The sequence below is a fragment of the Eschrichtius robustus genome, chromosome 9, assembly GCF_028021215.1.
Source record: "Eschrichtius robustus isolate mEscRob2 chromosome 9, mEscRob2.pri, whole genome shotgun sequence".
Classification (NCBI taxonomy): Eukaryota; Metazoa; Chordata; class Mammalia; order Artiodactyla; family Eschrichtiidae; genus Eschrichtius; species Eschrichtius robustus.
The window spans coordinates 108744933-108769752 of record NC_090832.1 but is presented as its reverse complement, the minus strand read 5'-3'; the positions used below and the strand labels follow the sequence as shown (position 1 = coordinate 108769752).

The following is a 24820-nucleotide window of genomic DNA, read 5'->3' as shown; positions in this document are numbered from 1 at the left end:
TGCAATGTGGATGAACCTTGAAAATTTTCTACTAAAGTGAAATAAGCCAGACACAAAAGAACATGTATTACATGATTCTGCCTACATGAAATATCCAGAATAGGGAAATTCAGAAAGACAGAAATCAGGTTCAAAGTTATCAGGGGCTGAGAGAGGGCAGAATGGGGAATTACTGCTTAATGATACAGAGAGTTTCCGTTTGGAGTGATGAATAACTTTGGAAGTAGATAGTGGTGATGGTTGCACAACATTGTAAATACACTTAACGCCACTAAATTCTACACTTAAAATAGTTTAAATGGTAAATTTCATGTTATATATGTTTTACCAAATTAAAAACAGTCTAAAAAATCTCTGGCAGGCAGATTCTGCATACCTGAGTGCTAAGAAAATGATAGGCCCAAAATATTGTATGGTGTGCCCACCTTTTATTTATTCGCAGAAAGTTTTTGATAAGAAGATATAAGCAGTGAAAACGAATTTGAAAAATTACAAAATCCCTCAAACCCTTTTTATACGTTTTTTGCTAGTGGGGATAGAAACAAGTACAATTTCAATGGTGGGTAATTTGGAAAATATCCAATAAAAATTACAAACACACTAACTTTTTTATTTGGCAATTGTATCTGTAGGGTCTTATTATACAGATAAACAGATATTCATTGCATCAGTGTTTATAACAGAAAAAAATGGAAATAACATAAATATCCATAGAGAGAGGAGTGGTTAAATAAAGCACAAAACATCCATACAATGAAGTACTCTGCCACCTTAAAAAGAAATGAGGAAACTCTTTGTGTCATGGTAGAAAACAAACTATTCCAAGATGGATTAAGTAACAAAAGCACAATGCAAACAATGTGTATACCATGTGTGCACACACAATCTCTTATAGATGCAAAGAAGACCCCTGGATAAGTAAAGAAGAAATTGGTAACACTGGTTCCACCAGGAAGGAACTTGGTTAGACCAGGGATGGGGTGGAAGGAGTAGAAACCGTACTTCACATTTAGAATTTTGATCTTTCCCTGTCTAGTGATATGCAGGATACTCTTTGGTGATTCTGGGCTCGAGCCACAGCTCCCAGTCAGCCTCGTGATCCTCAGAGTGTACAACCGATACACTTATAACCCAGACAACTTTTCTGTTTTTCACTTTCAGTACAGTGTTCAGTAAACTATATGAGATATTCAACACTTTATTATAAAATAGGCTTACATTAGATGGTTTTGCCTAACTGTAGGCTAATATGTTCTGAGTACTTTTAAGGTAGACTAGGCTAAGCTATGATGTTCAGTAGGTTAGGTGTATTGCATGCATTTTCGACTTACAATATTTTCAATTTATGATGGTTTTATTGGGACATAATCCACATCATAAGTAGAGGAAGCTCTGCATACAGAAAAAAACATGTTTCTTTCTCCGTCATTTTTATTACAAGTCCAGCCATTTATTTAGTGGAACATTCACTCTGCTTTTACTTGAAATCAGTTTTTCAGGGTGAGCAGTGTTGATAATTTGGGGCTGGATCCTTTGTTGTCCCGTGCATTATAGGATGTTAAGCAGCATTCTTGACCTCTACCTACTAAACATAAACATTATTCTCCTCCCCATGCTGTGAAAAAGATGTCTCCAGAGATTGCTAAATGTTCCCCAGGGATAGATGGGTTGGTGGGGCAAAAACCCCCACTTGAGAACCACTGCCTTGAGATAATCCATGTATGGTGTTGAACCCAGTACCTGGCTTAAGAAAATCTTCAAAAAGGAAAAAAAAGAGAAAAGAATGGATTTTGTACAAAAGGTAGCAGAGCAGTTAAACAATAAAAAAAATAATAATGGTCTTGTGACATAATGAGCTCTCCTTCAATGGAATATTCATAGCTTGAAGTTCATTCTTTACAAAACCTTTAAAAAGTGTCTTCCTTTGAGTGGAAGACTAGACTGTGCATCTCAAGTCCTTCCCACCAGTAAGATTCCTTGGTTCTGAGTATGGTTCACTTTGTTCCATGTTGACATTTACAGATATAGTACTGTTAATTGACTATGAGAAATTCTTCTTTGTAAAGTTTATCAAATTCTTTTATTCGGCTGGTAAAAAAGTGCATGGAACTGCATGTATTATGATGTTTTGCAAAAGATCATAAAAAGAGAAGGGGGAGGGAGTACATTTTTGTCCTAAGTGCCAGAAAGGAAAATAAATTGATCCCTATAACCCTCTACTAAAGTATTCATTAGGAATTAAACACTTAATCATTTATGTATTTCAATATTCCTTTTTTTTTTTCTTGCCACACCATGCAGCTTGCGATATCTTACTTCCCCAATGAGGGATTGAACCAGGGCCCCAGCAGTGAAAGTGCTGAGTTCTAAACACTAGACCATCAGGGAATTCACTTAATATTCCTATTATATCTACTGCTTTTTTCTTTGAAAACTAATGGCCATCATAAAAAATCTACAAACAATAAATGATGGATAGGGTGTGGAGAAAATGAAACCCTCTTGAACTGTTGGTGGGAATGTAAATTGATACAGCCACTATGGAGAACAGTATGGAGGTTCCTTAAAAAACTACAAATAGGAGAAGATGGCGGAGGAGTAGGGCGCGGAGATCGCCTTCCTTCCCACGGATACAGTGGAAATGCATCTACACGTGGAGCTGCTCCTGCAGAACACACACTGAGCGCTGGCAGAAAACGTCCGACCTCCAAAAAGGCAAGAAACTCCCCCCGTACTTGGGTAGGGCAAAAGAGAAAAAAGAAATAACAGAGACAAAAGAATAGGGACGGCACCTGCGCCAGTGGGAGGGAGCTGTGAAGGAGGAAAGATTTCCACGCACTAGGAAGCCCCTTCGCGGGCAGAGACTGCGGGTGGCAGAAGGGGGAAGCTTCGGAGCCACGGAGGAGAGCGCAGCCACAGGGGTGCGGAGGGCAAAGCGGAGAGGCTCCCGCACGGAGGAGCGGTGCCGACCAGCACTCACCAGCCCGAGAGGCTTGTCTGCTCCCCCGCCGGGGCGGGCGGGGGCTGGGAGCTGAGGCTCGGGCTTCAGTCGGATCGCAGGGAGAGGACTGGGATTGGCGGCGTGAACACAGCCTGAAGGGGTTAGCGCACCACAGCTAGCCGGGAGGGAGTCCGAGAAAAAGTCTGCAGCTGCCGAAGAGGCAAGAGACTTTTTCTTCCCTCTTTGTTTCCTGGTGCGCGAGGAGAGGGGATTCAGAGCGCCGCCTAAACGAACTTCAGAGACGGGCGCGAGCCGCAGCTAACAGCGCGGATCCCACAGAAACAGGGGCGCAGAGGAAAAAGCGGAGAGACTCCCGCACAGAGGCTCGGCGCCGAGCAGCGCTCACCAGCCCGAGAGGCTTGTCTGCTCACCCGCCGGGGCGGGCGGGGCTGGGAGCTGAGGCTCGGGCTTCGGTCGGATCGCAGGGAGAGGACTGGGGTTGGCGGCGTGAACACAGCCTGAAGGGTTTAGCGCACCACAGCTGGCTGGGAGGGAGACCGGGAAAAAGTCTGCAGCTGCCGAAGAGGCAAGAGGCTTTTTCTTGCCTCTTTGTTTCGCTGCGCGCAAGGAGAGGGGATTCAGAGCGCCGCCTAAACGAACTCCAGAGAAAGGCGCGAGCCGCGGCGATCAGCGCGGACCCCAGAGATAGGCGTGAGACGCTGGGGCTGCTGCTGCCGCCTCCAAAAAGCCTGTGTGTGAGCACAGGTCACTCTCCACACCGCCCCTCCCGGGAGCCGGTGCAGCCCGCCACTGCCAGGGTCCCGTGATCCCCGGACAAATTCCCCGGGAGAACGCACTGCGCGCCTCAGGCTGGTGCAACGTCACGCCGGCCTCTGACGCCGCAGGCTCGCCCCGCCTCCTCCGTACCCCTCCCTCCCCGCGGCCTGAGTGAGCCAGCGCCCCCGAAGCAGCTGCTCCTTTAACCCCGTTCTGTCTGGGCGGGGAATAGACGCCCTCAGGTGACCTACACGCAGAGGCGGGTCCAAATCCAAAGCTGAACCCCAGGAGCTGTGTGAACAGGGAAGAGAAGGGGAAATCTCTCCCAGCAGCCTCAGAAGTAGCGGATTAAAACTCCACAAACAACTTGATGTGCCTGCATCTGCTGAATACCTGAATAGACAACGAATCATCCCAAATTCAGGAGGTGGACTTTGGGAGCAGGATATATTAATTTTTCCCCTGTTCCTTTTTTTTTTGTGTGTGAGTGTATATGTATATGCTTCTGGGTGAGATTTTGTCTGTATAGCTTTGCTTTACAATAGCTTTATTTTGCTTCACTATATTATAGCCTCTTTCTTTCTTTCTTTCTTTCTTTCTTTCTTTCTTTCTTTCTTTCTTTCCTCCCTCCCTCCCTCCCTCCCTCCCTCCCTCCCTCCCTCCTTTCTTCCTTCCTTCCTTCCTTCCTTCCTTCCTTCCTTCCTTCCTTCCTTCCTTTCTTTCTCTCTCTCTCTCTCTCTTTCTTTCTTTCTTTCTTTCTTTCTTTCTTTCTTTCTTTCTTTCTTTCTTTCTTTCTTTCTTTCTTTCTTTCTTTCTTTCTATTTTTTCTCCCTTTTACTCTGAGCCGTGTGGACGAAAGGCTCTTGGTGCTCCAGCCAGGCATCAGGGTCGTGCCTCTGAGGTGGGAGAGCCAACTTCAGGACACTGGTCCACAAGAGACCTCCCAGCTCCACGTAATACCAAACGGTAAAAATCTCTCAGAGATCTCCATCTCAACATCAAGACCCAGCATCACTCAATGACCAGCAAGCTACAGTGCTGAACACCCTATGCCAAACAACTAGCAAGACAGGAACACAGCCCCATCCATTAGCAGAGAGGCTGCCTAAAATCATAATAAGGCCACAGACACCCCCAAAATACACCACCAGACGTGGATGTGCCCACCAGAAAGACAAGATCCAGCCTCATCCACCAGAGCTCAGGCACTAGTTCCCTACACCAGGAAGCCTACACAACCCACTGAACCAAACTTAGCCACTGGGGACAGATACCAAAAACAACGGGAACTACAAACCTGCAGTCTGTGAAAAGGAGACCCCAAACACAGTAAGATAAGCAAAATGAGACGACAAAAAAACACACAGCAGATGAAGGAGCAGGGTCAAAGCACACTAGACTTAACAAATGAAGAGGAAATAGGTAGTCTACCTGAAAAAGAATTCAGAATAATGATAGTAAGGATGATCCAAAATCTTGGCAATAGAATAGACAAAATGCAAGAAACATTTAACAAGGACGTAGAAGAACTAAAGAGGAACCAAGCAATGATGAAAAACACAATAAATGAAATTAAAAATACTCTAGATGGGATCAATAGCAGAATAACTGAGGCAGAAGAAAGGATAAGTGACCTGGAAGATAAAATGGTGGAAATAACTACTACAGAGCAGGATAAAGAAAAAAGAATGAAAAGAACTGAGGACAGTCTCAGAGACCTCTGGGACAACATTAAACGCACCAACATTCGAATTATAGGGGTCCCAGAAGAAGAAGAGAAAAAGAAAGGGACTGAGAAAATATTTGAAGAGATTATAGTTGAAAACTTCCCTAATATGGGAAAGGAAATAGTTAATCAAGTCCTGGAAGCACAGAGAGTCCCATACAGGATAAACCCAAGGAGAAACACGCCAAGACACATATTAATCAAACTGTCAAAAATTAAATATAAGGAAAACATATTAAAGGCAGCAAGGGAAAAAAAACAAATAACACACAAGGGAATCCCCATAAGGTTAACATCTGATCTTTCAGCAGAAACTCTGCAAGCCAGAAGGGAGTGGCAGGATATACTTAAAGTGATGAAGGAGAAAAACCTACAACCAAGATTACTCTACCCAGCAAGGATCTCATTCAGATTCGATGGAGAAATTAAAACCTTTACAGACAAGCAAAAGCTGAGAGAGTTCAGCACCACCAAACCAGCTTTACAACAAATGCTAAAGGAACTTCTCTAGGCAAGAAACACAAGAGAAGGAAAACACCTACAATAACAAACCAAAAACATTTAAGAAAATGGGAATAGGAACATACATATCGATAATTACCTTGAATGTAAATGGATTAAATGCTCCCACCAAAAGACACAGGCTGGCTGAATGGATACAAAAACAAGACCCATATATATGCTGTCTACAAGAGACCCACTTCAGACCTAGAGACACATACAGACTGAAAGTGAGGGGATGGAAAAAGATATTCCATGCAAATGGAAATCAAAAGAAAGCTGGAGTAGCAATTCTCATATCAGACAAAATAGACTTTAAAATAAAGACTATTACAAGAGACAAAGAAGGACACTATATAATGATCAAGGGATTGATCCAAGAGGAAGCTATAACAATTGTAAATATTTATGCACCCAACATAGGAGCACCTCAATACATAAGGCAAATACTAACAGCCATAAAAGGGGAAATCGACAGCAACACAATCATAGTAGGGGACTTTAACACCCCACTTTCACCAATGGACAGATCATCCAAAATGAAAATAAATAAGGAAACACAAGCTTTAAATGATACATTAAACAAGATGGACTTAATTGATATTTATAGGACATTCTACCCAAAAACAACAGAATACACATTTTTCTCAAGTGCTCATGGAACATTCTCCAGGATAGATCATATCTTGGGTCACAAATCAAGCCTTGGTAAATTTAAGAAAATTGAAATTGTATCAAGTATCTTTTCCGACCACAACGCTATGAGACTAGATATCAATTACAGGAAAAGATCTGTAAAAAATACAAACACATGGAGGCTACACAATACACTACTTAATAACGAAGTGATTACTGAAGTAATCAAAGGGGAAATCAAAAAATACCTAGAAACAAATGACAATGGAGATACGACGACCCAAAACCTATGGGACGCAGCAAAAGCAGTGCTAAGAGGGAAGTTTATAGCAATACAAGCCTACCTCAAGAAACAGGAAACATCTCGAATAAACAACCTAACCTTGCACCTGAAGCAATTAGAGAAAGAAGAACAAAAAAACCCCAAAGCCAGCAGAAGGAAAGAAATTATAAAGATCAGGTCAGAAATAAATGAAAAAGAAATGAAGGAAACAATAGCAAAAATCAATGAAACTAAAAGCTGGTTCTTTGAGAAGATAAACAAAATTGATAAACCATTAGCCAGACTCATCAAGAGAAAAAGGGAGAAGACTCAAATCAATAGAATTAGAAATGAAAAAGGAGAAGTAACCACTGACACTGCAGAAATACAAAAGATCATGAGAGATTACTACAAGCAACTCTATGCCAATAAAATGGACAACCTGGAAGAAATGGACAGATTCTTAGAAATGCACAAACTGCCGAGACTGAACCAGGAAGAAATAGAAAATATGAACAGACCAATCACAAGCACTGAAATTGAAACTGTGATTAAAAACCTTCCAACAAACAAAAGCCCAGGACCAGATGGCTTCACAGGTGAATTCTATCAAACATTTAGAGACGAGCTAACACCTATCCTTCTCAAACTCTTCCAAAATATTGCAGAGGGAGGAACACTCCCAAACTCATTCTACGAGGCCACCATCACCCTGATACCAAAACCAGACAAAGATGTCACAAAGAAAGAAAACTACAGGCCAATATCACTGATGAACATAGATGCAAAAATCCTCAACAAAATACTAGCAAACAGAATCCAACAGCACATTAAAAGGATCATACACCATGATCAAGTGGGGTTTATCCCAGGAATGCAAGGATTCTTCAATATACGCAAATCAATCAATGTGATACACCATATTAACAAATTGAAGGAGAAAAACCATATGATCATCTCAATAGATGCAGAGAAAGCTTTCGACAAAATTCAACATCCATTTATGATAAAAGCCCTGCAGAAAGCAGGCATAGAGGGAACTTTCCTCAACATAATAAAGGCCATATATGACAAACCCACAGCCAACATTGTCCTCAATGGTGAAAAACTGAAACCATTTCCACTAAGATCAGGAACAAGACAAGGTTGCCCACTCTCACCACTATTATTCAACATAGTTTTGGAAGTGCTAGCCACAGCAATCAGAGAAGACAAAGAAATAAAAGGAATCCAAATCGGAAAAGAAGAAGTAAAGCTGTCACTATTTGCAGATGACATGATACTATACATAGAGAATCCTAAAGATGCTACCAGAAAACTCCTAGAGCTAATCAATGAATTTGGTAAAGTAGCAGGATACAAAATAAATGCACAGAAATCTCTTGCATTTCTATACACTAATGACGAAAAATCTGAAAGTGAAATTAAGAAAACACTCCCATTTACCATTGCAACAAAAAGAATAAAATATCTAGGAATAAACCTACCTAAGGAGACAAAAGACCTGTATGCAGAAAATTATAAGACACTGATGAAAGAAATTAAAGATGATACAAATAGATGGAGAGATATACCATGTTCCTGGATTGGAAGAATCAACATTGTGAAAATGACTCTACTACCCAAAGCAATCTACAGATTCAATGCAGTCCCTATCAAACTACCACTGGCATTTTTCACAGAACTAGAACAAAAAATTTCACAATTTGTATGGAAACACAAAAGACCCCGAATAGCCAAAGCAATCTTGAGAACGAAAAATGGAGCTGGGGGAATCAGGCTCCCTGACTTCAGACTATATTACAAAGCCTCAGTAATCAAGACAGTTTGGTACTGGCACAAAAACAGAAATATAGATCAATGGAACAGGATAGAAAGCCCAGAGATAAACCCACACACATATGGTCACCTTATCTTTGATAAAGGTGGCAAGAATATACAGTGGAGAAAAGACAGCCTCTTCAATAAGTGGTGCTGGGAAAATTGGACAGGTACATGTAAAAGTATGAAATTAGAACACTCCCTGACACCATGCACAAAAATAAACTCAAAATGGATTAAAGACCTAAGTGTAAGGGCAGACACTATCAAACTCTTAGAGGAAAACATAGGCAGAACACTCTATGACATACATCACAGCAAGATTCTTTTTGACCCAGCTCCCAGAGAAATGGAAATAAGAACACAAATAAACAAATGGGACCTAATGAAACTTAAAAGCTTTTGCACAGCAAAGGAAACCATAAACAAGACCAAAAGACAACCATCAGAATGGGAGAAAATATTTGCAAATGAAGCAACTGACAAAGGATTAATCTCCAAGATTTACAAGCAGCTCATGCAGCTCAATAACAAAAAAACCAACAACCCAATCCAAAAATGGGCAGAAGACCTAAATAGACATTTCTCCAAAGAAGATATACAGATGGCCTACAGACACATGAAAGAATGCTCAACATCATTAATCATTAGAGAAATGCAAATCAAAACTACAATGAGATATCATCTCACACCGGTCAGAATGGCCATCATCAAAAAATCTAGAAACAATAAATGCTGGAGAGGGTGTGGAGGAAAGGGAACACTCTTGCACTGTTGGTGGGAATGTAAATTGATACAGCCACTATGGAGAACAGTATGGAGGTTCCTGAAAAAACTACAAATAGAACTACCATACGACCCAGCAATCCCAATACTGGGCATATACCCTGAGAAAACCATAGGTCAAAAAGAGTCATGTACCAAAATGTTCATTGCAGCTCTATTTACAATAGCCAGGACATGGAAGCAACCTAAATGTCCATCGACAGATGAATGGATAAAGAAGATGTGGCACATATATACAATGGAATATTACTCAGCCATAAAAAGAAATGAAATGGAGGTATTTGTAATGAGGTGGATGGAGTTAGAGTCTGTCATACAGAGTGAAGTAAGTCAGAAAGAGAAAAACAAATACAGTATGCTAACACATATATACGGAATCTAAGGAAAAAAAAAAAAAAAAAAGGCCATGAAGAACCTAGTGGCAAGACGGGAATAAAGACACAGACCTACTAGAGAATGGACTTGAGGATATGGGGAGGGGGTGGGGTGAGATGTGACAGGGTAAGAGAGTGTCATGGACATATATACACTACCAAATGTAAAATAGATAACTAGTGGGAAGCAGCCGCATAGCACAGGGAGATCAGCTCGGTGCTTTTTGACCACCTAGAGGGGTGGGATGGGGAGGGTGGGAGGGAGGGAGATGCAAGAGGGAAGAGAAATGGGAACATATTGTATATGTATAACTGATTCACTTTGTTATAAAGCAGAAGCTAACACACCATTGTAAGGCAATTATACTTCAATAAAGATGTTTTAAAAAAAAAAAAAAAAAAAAAAACTACAAATAGAACTACCATACGACCCAGCAGTCCCACTACTGAGCATAAACCCTGAGAAAACCATAATTCAAAAAGAGTCATGTACCACAATGTTCATTGCAGCACTATTTATAATAGCCAGGACATGGAAGCAACCTAAGTGTCCACGGACAGACGAATGGATAAAGAAGATGTGGCACATATATACAATGGAATATTACTCAGCCATAAAAAGAAATGAAATTGAGTTATTTGTAGTGAGGTGGATGGACCCAGAGACTGTCATACAGAGTGAAGTAAGGCAGAAAGAGAAAAACAAATAGCGTATGCTAACACATATATATGGAATCTAAAAAAAACAAAACAAAAAGTTCTGAAGAACCTAGGGGAAGGACAGGAATAAAGACGCAGACATAGAGAATAGACTTGAGGACACGCGGAGGGGGAAGGATAAGCTGGGATGAAGTGAGAGAGTGGCATGGACTTATATACACTAGCAAATGTAAAATAGATAGCTAGTGGGAAGCAGCCACATAGCACAGGGAGATCAGCTCGGTGCTTTGTGACCACCTAGAGGGGTGGGATAGGGAGGGTGGGAGGGAGACACAAGAGGGAGGAGATATGGTCATATATGTATACATATAGCTGATTCACTTTGTTATACAGCAGAAACTAACACAACACTGTAAAGCAATTATACTCCAATAAAGATGTTAAAAAAGAAAAGAAGAAGAAAAAAAAGAGATTCTAGGCTCTGGCTCTTGTATAGACAAAATGAAAAACCTTTCTCAATTCAGAAAATGCTTTTGGGTAGAAAGAATAGTTGAGGAGCCATTAGAGAGGCTTCCACACTGTGGACAGCTCTTTGTTCTTCCCTCCACATTTCACAGTGTAATGTAGCCATGCTTCTGTACTCAAATAATGCTTTGATTTCTAGGCAATATTTGAAGACAAGAATGGGCTTTCTCCATCTGTCTACAACACCACTATTGAGACCTTTCTTTGGCATAAAGGACATATGATTTTAAAATGTGTATTATTATCCCTACTATTAGAACACTAGATTCACAAGTGATTAAAAGTTAAGGAAACACACCATAGAAATGTTTCTTACATTGGTTATCAATGAAACATCTGCCATTGATAAAAACTTTTCAATATCAATGTTTCTTTTTATTATAGAGAGTAACTATAAACCCTCCCCCTAAAAGGTAATAAAAACAAATTCAAAGGAGACCTTTTTATACTTCAAAATAGAAAATATAAACAGACTAATCATAAACACTGAATTAAAAATCTTCCAACAAACAAAAGCCCAGGACCAGACGCCTTCACCGGTGAAGTCTATCAAACATTTAGAGAAGAGCTAACATCCATCCTTCTCAAACTCTTCCAAAATATAGCAGAGGGAAGAACACTCCCAAACTCATTCTACGAGGTCACCATCACCCTGATACAAAAACCAGACTAAGATGTCACAAAAAAAAAGAAAACTACAGGGCAATATCACTGAAGAACAGAGATGCAGAAATCCTCAACAAAATATAGCAAACAGAATCCAGCAACCTATTAACAGGATCATACATCATGATAAATTAGGGTTTATCCCAGGAATGCAGGGATTCTTCAATATATGCAAATCAATCAATGTGATAAACCGTATTAACAAATTGGAGGATAAAAACCATATGATAATCTCAATAGATGCAGAAAAAGCTATTGACAAAATTCAACACCCATTTATGGTAAAAAACCCTCCAGAAAGTAGGCATAGAGGGAACTTACCTCAAAATTATAAAGGCCATATATGACAAACCCACAACAAACACCATTCTTTTTTTTTTTTTTAAATCTTTATTGAAGTATAATTGCCTTACAATGGTGTGTTAGCTTCTGCTTTATAACAAAGTGAATCAGTTATACACATACAATATGTTCCCATATCTCTTCCCTCTTGCATCTCCCTCCCTCCCACCCTCCCCATCCCACCCCTCTAGGTGGTCACAAAGCACCGAGCTGATCTCCCTGTGCTATGCGGCTGCTTCCCACTAGTTATCTATTTTACATTTGGTAGTGTATATATGTCCATGACACTCTCTTACCCTGTCACATTTCGCCCAACCCCCTCCCCATATCCTCAAGTCCATTCTCTAGTAGGTCTGTGTCTTTATTCCCGTCTTGCCACTAGGTACTTCATGGCCTTTTTTTTTTCCTTAGATTCCGTATATATGTGTTAGCATACAGTATTTGTTTTTCTCTTTCTGACTTCACTCTATATGACAGACTCTAACTCCATCCACCTCATTACAAATACCTCCATTTCATTTCTTTTTATGGCTGAGTAATATTCCATTGTATATATGTGCCACATCTTCTTTATCCATTCATCTGTCGATGGACATTTAGGTTGCTTCCATGTCCTGGCTATTGTAAATAGAGCTGCAATGAACATTTTGGTACATGACTCTTTTTGAACTATGGTTTTCTCAGGGTATATGCCCAGTAGTGGGATTGCTGGGTCGGATGGTAGTTCTATTTGTAGTTTTTTAAGGAACCTCCATACTGTTCTCCATAGTGGCTGTATCAATTTACATTCCCACCAACAGTGCAAGAGTGTTCCCTTTCCTCCACACCCTCTCCAGCATTTATTGTTTCTAGATTTTTTGATGATGGCCATTCTGACCGGTGTGAGATGATATCTCATTGTAGTTTTGATTTGCATTTCTCTAATGATTAATGATGTTGAGCATTCTTTCATGTGTCTGTTGGCAATCTGTATATCTTCTTTGGAGAAATGTCTATTTAGGTCTTCTGCCCATTTTTGGATTGGGTTGTTCGTTTTTTTGTTATTGAGCTGCATCAGCTGCTTGTAAATCTTGGAGATTAATCCTTTGTCAGTTGCTTCATTTGCAAATATTTTCTCCCATTCTGAGGGTTGTCTTTTGGTCTTGTTTATGGTTTCCTTTGCTGTGCAAAAGCTTTTAAGTTTCATTAGGTCCCATTTGTTTATTTGTGTTCTTATTTCCATTTCTCTGGGAGCTGGGTCAAAAAGAATCTTGCTGTGATGTATGTCATAGAGTGTTCTGCCTATGGTTTCCTCTAAGAGTTTGATAGTGTCTGCCCTTACACTTAGGTCTTTAATCCATTTTGAGTTTATTTTTGTGCATGGTGTCAGGGAGTGTTCTAATTTCATACCTTTACATGTATCTGTCCAATTTTCCCAGCACCACTTACTGAAGAGACTGTCTTTTCTCCACTGTATATGCTTGCCTCCTTAATCAAAGATAAGGTGACCATATGTGTGTGGGTTTATCTCTGGGCTTTCTATCCTGTTCCATTGATCTATATTTCTGTTTTTGTGCCAGTACCAAACTGTCTTGATTACTGTAGCTTTGTAGTATACTCTGAAGTCAGGGAGCCTGATTCCTCCAGCTCCATTTTTCGTTCTCAAGATTGCTTTGGATATTCGGGGTCTTTTGTGTTTCCATACAAATTGTGAAATTTTTTGTTTTAGTTCTGTGAAAAATGCCAGTGGTAGTTTGATAGGGATTGCATTCAATCTGTAGATTGCTTTGGGTAGTAGAGTCATTTTCACAATGTTGATTCTTCCAATCCAGGAACATGGTATATCTCTCCATCTGTTTGTAACATCTTTAATTTCTTTCATCAGTGTTTTATAATTTTCTGCATACAGGTCTTTTGTCTCCTTAGGTAGGTTTATTCCTAGATATTTTATTCTTTTTGTTGCAATGGTAAACAGGAGTGTTTTCTTAATTTCAATTTCAGATTTTTCGTCATTAGTGTATAGAAATGCAAGAGACTTCTATGCATTAATTTTGTATCCTGCTACTTTACCAAATTCATTGATTAGCTCTAGTAGTTTTCTGGTAGCAGTTTTAGGATTCTCTATGTATAGTATCATGTCATCTGCAAACAGTGACAGCTTTACTTCTTCTTTTCCTATTTGGATTCCTTTTATTTCTTTGTCTTCTCTGATTGCTGTGGCTAACACTTCCAAAACTATGTTGAATAATAGTGGTGAGAGTGGGCAACCTTGTCTTGTTCCTGATCTTAGTGGAAATGGTTTCAGTTTTTCACCATTGAGGACAATGTTGGCTGTGGGTTTGTCATATATGGCCTTTATTATGTTGAGGAAAGTTCCCTCTATGCCTACTTTCTGCAGGGCTTTTATCATAAATGGGTGTTGAATTTTGTCGAAAGCTTTCTCTGCATCTATTGATATGATCATATGGTTTTTCTCCTTCAATTTGTTAATATGATGTATCACGTTGATTGATTTGCATATATTGAAGAATCCTTGCATTCCTGGGATAAACCCCACTTGATCATGGTGTATGATCCTTTTAATGTGCTGTTGGATTCTGTTTGCTAGTATTTTGTTGAGGATTTTTGCATCTATGTTCATCAGTGATATTGGCCTGTAGTTTTCTTTCTTTGTGACATCTTTGTCTGGTTTTGGTATCAGGGTGATGGTGGCCTCGTAGAATGAGTTTGGGAGTGTTCCTCCCTCTGCAATATTTTGGAAGAGTTTGAGAAGGATAGGTGTTAGCTCTTCTCTAAATGTTTGATAGAATTCGCCTGTGAAGCCGTCTGGTCCTGGGCTTTTGTTTGTTGGAAGATTTTTAATCACAGTTTCAATTTCAGTGCTTGTGATTGGTCTGTTCATATTTTCTATTTCTTCCTGGTTCAGTCTTGGCAGTTTGTGCATTTCTAAGAATGTGTCCATTTCTTCCAGGTTGTCCATTTTATTGGCATAGAGTTGCTTGTAGTAATCTCTCATGATGTTTTGTATTTCTGCAGTGTCAGTGGTTATTTCTCCTTTTTCATTTCTAATTCTATTGATTTGAGTCTTATCCCTTTTTCTCTTGATGAGTCTGGCTAATGGTTCATCAATTTTGTTTATCTTCTCAAAGAACCAGCTTTTAGTTTCATTGACTTTTGCTATTGTTTCCTTCATTTCTTTTTCATTTATTTCTGACCTAATCTTTATAATTTCTTTCCTTCTGCTGGCTTTGGGGTTTTTTTGTTCTTCTTTCTCTAATTGCTTTAGGTGCAAGGTTAGGTTGTTTATTCGAGATGTTTCCTGTTTCTTGAGGTAGGCTTGTATTGCTATAAACTTCCCTCTTAGCACTGCTTTTGCTGCGTCCCATAGGTTTTGGGTCGTCGTATCTCCATTGTCATTTGTTTCAAGGTATTTTTTGATTTCCCCTTTGATTTCTTCAGTGATCACTTCGTTATTAAGTAGTGTATTGTGTAGCCTCCATGTGTTTGTATTTTTTACAGATCTTTTCCTGTAATTGATATCTAGTCTCATAGCATTGTGGTCGGAAAAGATACTTGATACGATTTCAATTTTCGTAAATTTACCAAGGCTTGATTTGTGACCCAAGATATGATCTATCCTGGAGAATGTTCCATGAGCACTTGAGAAAAATGTGTATTCTGTTGTTTTTGGGTGGAATGTCCTATAAATATCAATTAAGTCCATCTTGTTTAATGTATCATTTAAAGCTTGTGTTTCCTTATTTATTTTCATTTTGGATGATCTGTCCATTGGTGAAAGTGGGGTGTTAAAGTCCCCTACTATGATTGTGTTGCTGTTGATTTCCCCTTTTATGGCTGTTAGTGTTTGCCTTATGTATTGAGGTGCTCCTATGTTGGGTGCATAAATATTTACAATTGTTATACCTTCCTCTTGGATCGATCCCTTGATCATTATATAGTGTCCTTCTTTGTCTCTTGTAATAGTCTTTATTTTAAAGTCTATTTTGTCTGATATGAGAATTGCTACTCCAGCTTTCTTTTCATTTCCATTTGCATGGAATATCTTTTTCCATCCCCTCACTTTCAGTCTGCATGTGTATCTAGGTCTGAAGTGGGTCTCTTGTAGACAGCATATATATGGGTCTTGTTTTTGTATCCATTCAGCCAGCCTGTGTCTTTTGGTGGGAGCATTTAATCCATTTATATTCAAGGTAATTATCGATATGTATGTTCCTATTCCCATTTTCTTAAATGTTTTGGGTTTGTTATTGTAGGTGTTTTCCTTCTCTTGTGTTTCTTGCCTAGAGAAGTTCCTTTAGCATTTGTTCTAAAGCTGGTTTGGTGGTGCTGGACTCTCAGCTTTTGCTTGTCTGTAAAGGTTTTAATTTCTCCATCAAATCTGAATGAGATCCTTGCTGGGTAGAGTAATCTTGGTTGTAGGTTTTTCTCCTTCATCACTTTAAGTATATCCTGCCACTCCCTTCTGGCTTGCAGAGTTTCTGCTGAAAGATCAGATGTTAACCTTATGGGGATTCCCTTGTGTGTTATTTGTTGTTTTTCCCTTGCTGCCTTTAATATGTTTTCCTTATATTTAATTTTTGACAGTTTGATTAATATGTGTCTTGGCGTGTTTCTCCTTGGGTTTATCCTGTATGGGACTCTCTGTGCTTCCAGGACTTGATTAACTATTTCCTTTCCCATATTAGGGAAGTTTTCAAATATAATATCTTCAAATATTTTCTCAGTCCCTTCCTTTTTCTCTTCTTCTTCTGGGACCCCTATAATTCGAATGTTGGTGCGTTTAATGTTGTCCCAGATGTCTCTGAGCCTGTCCTCAGTTCTTTTCATTCTTTTTTCTTTATCCTGCTCTGCAGTAGTTATTTCCACCTTTTTATCTTCCAGGTCACTTATCCGTTCTTCTGCCTCAGTTATTCTGCTATTGATTCCATCTAGAGTATTTTTAATTTCATTTATTGTGTTTTTCATCATTGCTTGGTTCCTCTTTATTTCTTCTACGTCCTTGTTAAATGTTTCTTGCATTTTGTCTATTCTATTTCCAAGATTTTGGATCATCCTTACTATCATTATTCTGAATTCTTTTTCAGGTAGACTACCTATTTCCTCTTCATTTGTTAAGTCTGCTGTGTTTTGACCCTGCTCCTTCATCTGCTGTGTGTTTTTCTGTCGTCTCATTTTGCTTATCTTACTGTGTTTGGGGTCTCCTTTTCACAGGCTGCAGGTTCGTAGTTCCCATTGTTTTTGGTATCTGTCCCCAGTGGCTAAGGTTGGTTCAGTGGGTTGTGTAGGCTTCCTGGTGGAGGGAACTAGTGCCTGAGCTCTGGTGAATGAGGCTGGATCTTGTCTTTCTGGTGGGCACCTCCACGTCTGGTGGTGTATTTTGGGGTGTCTGTGGCCTTATTATGATTTTAGGCAGCCTCTCTGCTAATGGATGGGGCTGTGTTCCTGTCTTGCTAGTTGTTTGGCATAGGGTGTCCAGCACTGTCGCTTGCTGGTCGTTGAGTGAAACTGGGTCTTGATGTTGAGATGGAGATCTCTGAGAGATTTTTGCCGTTTGGTATTACGTGGCGCTGGGAGGTCTCTTGTGGACCAGTGTCCTGAAGTTGGCTCTCCCACCTCAGAGGCACAGCCCTGATGCCTGGCTGGAGCACCAAGAGCCTTTCATCCACACGGCTCAGAGTAAAAGGGAGAAAAAATAGAAAGAAAGAAAGAAAGAGGCTATAATATAGTGAAGTAAAATAAAGCTATTATAAAGCAAAGCTATATAGACAAAATCTCACCCAGAAGCATATACATATACACTCACAAAAAAAAGGAAAAGGGGAAAAGTTAATATATCCTGCTCCCAAAGTCCACCTCCTGAATTTGGGATGATTCGTTGTCTATTCAGGTATTCAACAGATGCAGGCACATCAAGTTGTTTCTGGAGTTTTAATCCGCTGCTTCTGAGGCTGCTGGGAGAGATTTCCCCTTCTCTTCTCTGTTCGCACAGCTCCTGGGTTTCAGCTTTGGATTTGGACCCGCCTCTGCGTTTAGGTCGCCTTAGGGCATCTATTCCCTGCCCAGACAGGACGGGGTTAAAGGAGCAGCTGCTTCGGGGGCTCTGACTCACCCAGGTCGTGGGGAGGGAGGGGTACAGAGTAGGCGGGGCGAGCCTGCGGCGGCAGAGGCCGGCGTGAGGTTGCACCAGCCTGAGGCGTGCAGTGCGTTCTCCCGGGGAAGTTGTCCCTGGATCACGGGACCCTGGCAGTGGCGGGCTGCACAGGCTCCCGGGAGGGGCGGTGTGGAGAGTGACCTGTGCTCACACACAGGCTTTTTGGAGGGGGCAGCAGCAGCCCCAGCATCTCATGCCCGTCTCTGAGGTCCGCGCTGATCTCTTGCCTCTTCGGCAGCTGCAGACTTTTTCCCGGTCTCCCTCCCAGCCAGCTGTGGTGCGCTAACCCCTTCAGGCTGTGTTCACGCAGCCAACCCCAGTCCTCTCCCTGCGATCCGACCAAAGCTGAGTCTCAGCTCCCAGCCCCGCCCGCCCCGGTGGGTGAGCAGACAAGCCTCTTGGGCTGGTGAGTGCTGGTCGGCACCGCTCCTCCGTTCGGGAATCTCTCTGCTTTGCCCGCTGCACCCCTGTGGTTGCGCTCTCCTCCGTGGCTCCGAAGCTTCCCCCCTCTGACACCCACAGTCTCTGCCCGCGAAGGGGCTTCCTAGTGTGTGGAAATCTTTCCTCCTTCACGGCTCCCTCCCACTGGTACAGGTCCCGTCCCTATTCTTTTGTCTCTGTTATTTCTTTTTTCTTTTGCCCTACCCAAGTACGGGGGGAGTTTCTTGCCTTTTTGGACGTCGGACGTTTTCTGCCAGCGTTCAGTGGGTGTTCTGTAGGAGCAGTTCCACGTGTAGATGTATTTCTACTGTATCTGTGGGAAGGAAGGTGATCTCCGCGTCTTACTCTTCCGCCATCTTCTCTCCTCCCCAATACCATTCTTAATGGTGAAAAACTGAAAACATTTCCACTAAGAGCAGGAACAAGACAAGGTTTCTCACTCTCACCACCATTATTCAATATAGTTTTGGAAGTTTTAGCCACAACAATCAGAGATGAAAAAGAAAAAAAAAAAAAGAATACAAATTGGAAAGGAAGAAGTAAAACTGTCACTGTTTGCAGATGACATAATGCTATACATAGGGAATCCTAAAGATGCTACCAGAAAACTACTAGGGTTAATCAATGAATCTGGTAAACTAGCAGGACACGAAATTAATGCACAGAAATCTCTTGCATTCCTATACACTAATGATGAAAAATCTGAAAGAGAAATCAAGAAACACTCCATTAACCATTGCAACAAAAAGAATAAAATACCTAGGAACAAACCTACCTAAGGAGACAAAATACCCATATGCAGAAAACTATAAGACACTGATGAAAGAAATTAAAGATGATACAAGCAGATGGAGAGATATACCATGTTCTTTGATTGGAAGAATCAACATTGTGAAAATGACGATACTACTGAAAGCAATCTACAGATTCAATGAAATCCCTATCAAACTGCCAATGGCATTTTTCACAGAACTAGAACAAAAAATTTCACAATTTGTATGGAAACACAAAAGACCCCGAATAGCCACAGCAATCTTGAAAAAGAAAAACGGAGCTGGAGGAATCAGGCTCCCTGACTTCAGACTATACTACAAAGCTACAGTAATCAAGACAGTATGGTACTGGCACAAAAACAGAAATATAGATCAATGGAACAGGATAGAAACCCCAGAGATAAACCCACACACATATGGTTACTTTATCTTTGATAAAGGAGGCAAGAATATTCAATGGAGAAAAGACAGCCTCTTCAGTAAGTGGTGCTGGGAAAACTGGATAGCTACCTGTAAAAGAATGAAGTTAGAACACTCCCTAATGTCATACACAAAAACAAATTATAAATGGATTAAAGTCATAAATCTAAGGCCAGACACTATAAAACTCTTAGAAGAATATATAGGCAGAACACTCTATGACATAAATCGCAACAAGATCCTTTTGACCCACCTCCTAGAGAAATGGAAGTAAAAATAAAAATAAACAAATGGGACTTAATGAAACTTAAAAGCTTTTGCACAGCAAAGGAAAACATAAACAAGTCGAAAAGACAACCCTCAGAAAGGGAGAAAATATTTGCAAACGAAGCAAATGACAAGGGATTAATCTCCAAAATATACAAGCAGCACATGCAGGTCAACATAAAAAAACCAAACAACCCAATCCAAAAATGGGCAGAAAACCTAGATAGATATTTCTACAAAGAGGCTATACAGATTGCCAACAAACACATGAAATGATGCTCAACATCACTAATCAGTAGAGAAATGCAAATCAAAACTACAATGTGGTATCACCTCACACTGGTCAGAAAGGCCATCATCAAAAAGTTTACAAACAATAAATGCTGGAGAGGGTTTGGAGAAAAGGGAACCCTCTTGCAGTGTTGGTGGGAATGTAAATTGATACAGCCACTATGGAGAACAATATGGAGGTTCCTTAAAAAACTAAAAATAGAACTACCATACGACCCAGCAATCCCACTATTGGACATATATCCTGAGAAAACCATAATTCAAAAAGAGTCATGTACCACAATGTTCATTGCAGCACTATTTATAATAGCCAGGACATGAAAGCAACCTATGTGTCCACCGACAGATGAACGGATAAAGAAGATGTGGCACATATATACAAAGGAATATTACTCAGCCCTAAAAAGAAACAAAATTGATCATTTGTAGTGAGGTGGATGGACCTAGAGTCTGTCATACAGAGTGAAGTAAGTCAGAAAGAGAAAAACTAATTCCTATATATGGAATCTAAAATAAAACAAACAAAAAAAATTGGTTCTGAAGAACCTAGGGGCAGGACAGGAATAAAGCACAGATGTAGAGAATGGACTTGAGGACATGGGAAAGGGGAAGGGTAAGCTGGGATGAAGTGAGATAATGGCATGGACTTATTTACACTACCAAATGTAAAATAGATAGTGGGAAATAGCCACATAGCACAGGGAGATCAGCTTGGTGCTTTGTGACCACCTAGAGGGGTGGGATAGGGACGGTGGAAGGGAGACGCAAGAGGAAGAGGTTATGGGGATATATGTAAATGTATAGCTGATTCACTTTGTTATACAGCAGAAACTAACACACCATTGTAAAGCAATTATACTCCAATAAAGATGTTAAAAATTATATACATCAATTAAATAGTTGATTTAATATTGTTTAAATAGTGAGCATAATCCCCTTTGCACTTTACAGAGGTCTGTTAGAATGTTTTTATTACCCTTTTTGAATTTCAGTAAATGCAGATGCTAGAGTTAGATGTTTCCAACAGATTTATGTTGATTATATCAATGTTTCCTGTCAAATTAGACTACACTATGAAAATGCTAAGAAGGAAATACTCTATTGCTTTCTGATCTGTCTCTTTTTAGCCACTTCACAACTGAGATATTTGTTAAATCAAATCACTTAGATTACCTGTACATCTTAATAAAATGTCCACTGATAATGTACCATATATACATTCTAATCTCATTCATGCCTGAATTCCATTTTAACCGTTGAACACTGCTAATATTCAAACTCTTGCCCCTTGTTTTTAGTATTGTTTCATTAAAAAAAAAAAAAAAAAAACTTCTCTTCAGTTGCTCATTGTGGCTGCTTTGACAAAATGCCACAAACTTGGTGGCTTGAAACAACAGAAACTTGTTCTCTCACAGTCTGGAGTCCAGAAGTCTGAAAGCAAGGTGGCAGTCGAATGATCCTCCGTCTGGGGCTTGAGGAAAATATGTTCCTTGCCTCTTGTAGCTTTGGGTCACTGCCAGCCCTCTTTGGTGTTTCCTGCTTTCACTCCAATCTCCGCCTCCATCTTCAAAGTCCACCCCTGTCACTTAAGGACTGTGTAAACTTGAATAAATTACTTAACCCCTCAGTTACTCAACTTCCTCATCTTTAAATGGGAAAAATGTTTCTACTTAACTCATGGGGTGGATGTTGCTTAGTATTTTAAAGTACTTGGAATAATGCTCGGTTCATAATAAATGTGATGTAAATAATTCCATTATGTTTCAATGTAAGAAGCCATTGCTCATAATAACAATGGACAACCCATGAAGGTTTCTACCCTTTGCGATGACGTATTCCAGTCTGTCCTGATTAAGTGTTCTTACAATAGATTGTCCTGATTGAGTAAGTGTTCTTACAATAGATAGGAGATAGGACAAAGCAGCATAAAGGCACCAGATGTTGGACTGGGGCTCAAAAAGATGAGGAAAAATAGCTAAAGATGAGAAAAAGATGTTTCACCTTTTTGTTTGTTTCTATAAGCAACAAAGCTAGGCATTCTTTGAATTCCATACTTTCATTTTTGCCTCATGAGCCTGGCACTCAAGATGACCCAGCTTGTGTTCTATGTGTAAGATCTCCCTGGCATTACCTGCTAACTTAGTTTGAGTGACCCTTGAAGATGTAGCACAAATCTGTCAGCTCCCTTTAGCACTAACCTACACTGCTGATCTGGTGCCTTTGTCCTGATTCCTCTGGTCTCAGTGAAAATTGACCTCTCAGAGAACGGCAGTATCTTTGCTCCCTACCCTCTGTGACAACATTCAGAAAGAACTGCTTTACTCACCTCCACCTCCCCACCGCCTAACAGCTTACATAATAGACATTCATTCATTCGTCTATTGAATGAACAGATCCATTTGAAGTTGTATTTAAGATAATTTGCCTGAACACTAATTCCATTTATGCTTTACTTTCCTAGGCAACTTTTTCTTCTATTCCTCAATATTTTACCTCATATTAAAAGCTGCTTTAAATCACTTTTGGATTAAGATTACATAATAAAATTAACATAGATCATAGGCTTTAGAACTTACTAAATTTCTTTGTCATCTTGGACCTCTGAGATTTGCAATAATTTAGTTTTCTTTTTGAATCCAGTAATACAAAACTTTCAAACCATCTCTAACTATCAGTGATTTTTCTCTCCATGTGAGATGATATGAATTTTGGTTCTACTTGTAGTATTTCATTTATCATCTTCTGGAAAATTTCCAAAGGGTTTAGTGTAAGTGTTTTTCTTGTCAGAAACAACTCCTGAAATGTGTTGTCTCTATTGTAAGGGTGAAAAAGTACATTTTTTTCATCATCCCGATCACTTATCCTAGTAAATACCCCCAATCTTTAAATTAGAAGTGCTGTCATGGAAGCTATTAATAAGAAATAGACTCAACATAAAGGAAGGGCTAGTCATTGTTCTTTTAACCATTAAGCCTAGATTACAGACATACATCAGTTCCATTTATTTTCATACTGGTTGAATTTCTAAAATTTTACTTGTCTGGTTGTCTCCAAATTGAACGTTTGCTTGGGGTAAGAAATTGACTTGACTTTTCTTCTCTTCCCATCAGAAATTTTAAAGATGGGAAGCCACGTGTGGCAAGGGAGTATAAGAAGGACAATTAGAGCGGGAAGTGGCATACATAAAGTCTTAGAAATCATAAAGAAAAATTATATATAAGAATGACAAATAGATGTACTTGCCCAGAAAAAACGAAATAAGCTAAGACAAGGGACACTTATATGGTATGCTAGCTGGCAAAGAAATATGAAAAGAAAGTATTATTGATCTGAGGCTCAGCTCACTGGGATCACACTATAGCCTTTTTACATTTAGAGTCATGAGAATGTTTACAACTTTGGCTCAGAAAGTGTTTCTGAAATTTAAATCCTGTGCATCTCTATTAATCTACTCTCACTTCATAATTTTTAATAAAAGCTGAAATTGTTAATGAATTAATTGGATTAAACATAATATAGTATAAATATTTTAAGATTAAAATATTTTCTTTTTTAAAAATCTCAGTTAAAATGCACTGCCAGAAAAATCACATGGTATTAATAATACTAACCATATGGAAACTGGAGTATTTAGAATATAGGAAAACTACACACTCATTGTTAACATAAGAAAGAATTATCACTCACTGTAACACTTCTAAAAACATGGGGCACATGTGGCCTTTTCCTGCGGAAACGTGTCTTTAGCTTCACTCATAATCTAATGGAAGTGAATCTCCACATGCCCATATCATCAGAATTGCTATTTGTTCAAACTTGGTAAAATAATCTATTTTTCAACAAATTGAATTTCTTCATATGCTATTTCAACTTGGGAAACTTTAGTCTCTCAAAATAAAATGTGTATGAGAGTTCAGGTGTTGCAGAGAAAAGAATCAGGAATCAATATATTTTACTCCTGAGTTTTGATTGATTTCTCAGTGGATTGAATACAAATATACCCCCCAAATTGCTAAAAACAAATGAATTAAGACAATAGTAAGTATTAGAAATGAGGGTAAAATTAAATACTACCTGGTATTTGTAAACTGGATATGTGTATGATTTAGGTGTAATATTCTTGGAACCTACATTCATCATCAGAGTAAATTGATCCAACCTAGGTCTATAAACTAATAGATTATGAATAATCAGATTTTCTACTGAAATTCCAAATGAAATGCCAACAGTGAAGCTGAGCTTTGCGACTTTCAAAATGCCCTTGTTCCAAGTGAATGTTTACACCCTACTAAGAAATATTCAAGAAACTCAGTGGTGTGCTCGTAAGTGTCTAACAATCAGCTCTCAGAGGAAAAAAGGTGGGATAGTGGGTTGATTTGATTTGTAGCTTTTGTCAATTCACTGGCATAAATACTCTCACCATAACCAATTTCAAGTTACCAACATGAATTCACTGATAT

At 39.5% G+C, this 24820-nt stretch overlaps 1 protein-coding gene across 1 annotated transcript in view; it reads left to right on the top strand.

Annotated features, from left to right (window-relative positions):
- Positions 1-24820, top strand: part of EYS (eyes shut homolog) — a 1820808-nt gene that overhangs the window by 1499030 nt on the left and 296958 nt on the right. The gene's annotated exons all lie outside the window — the stretch shown is intronic.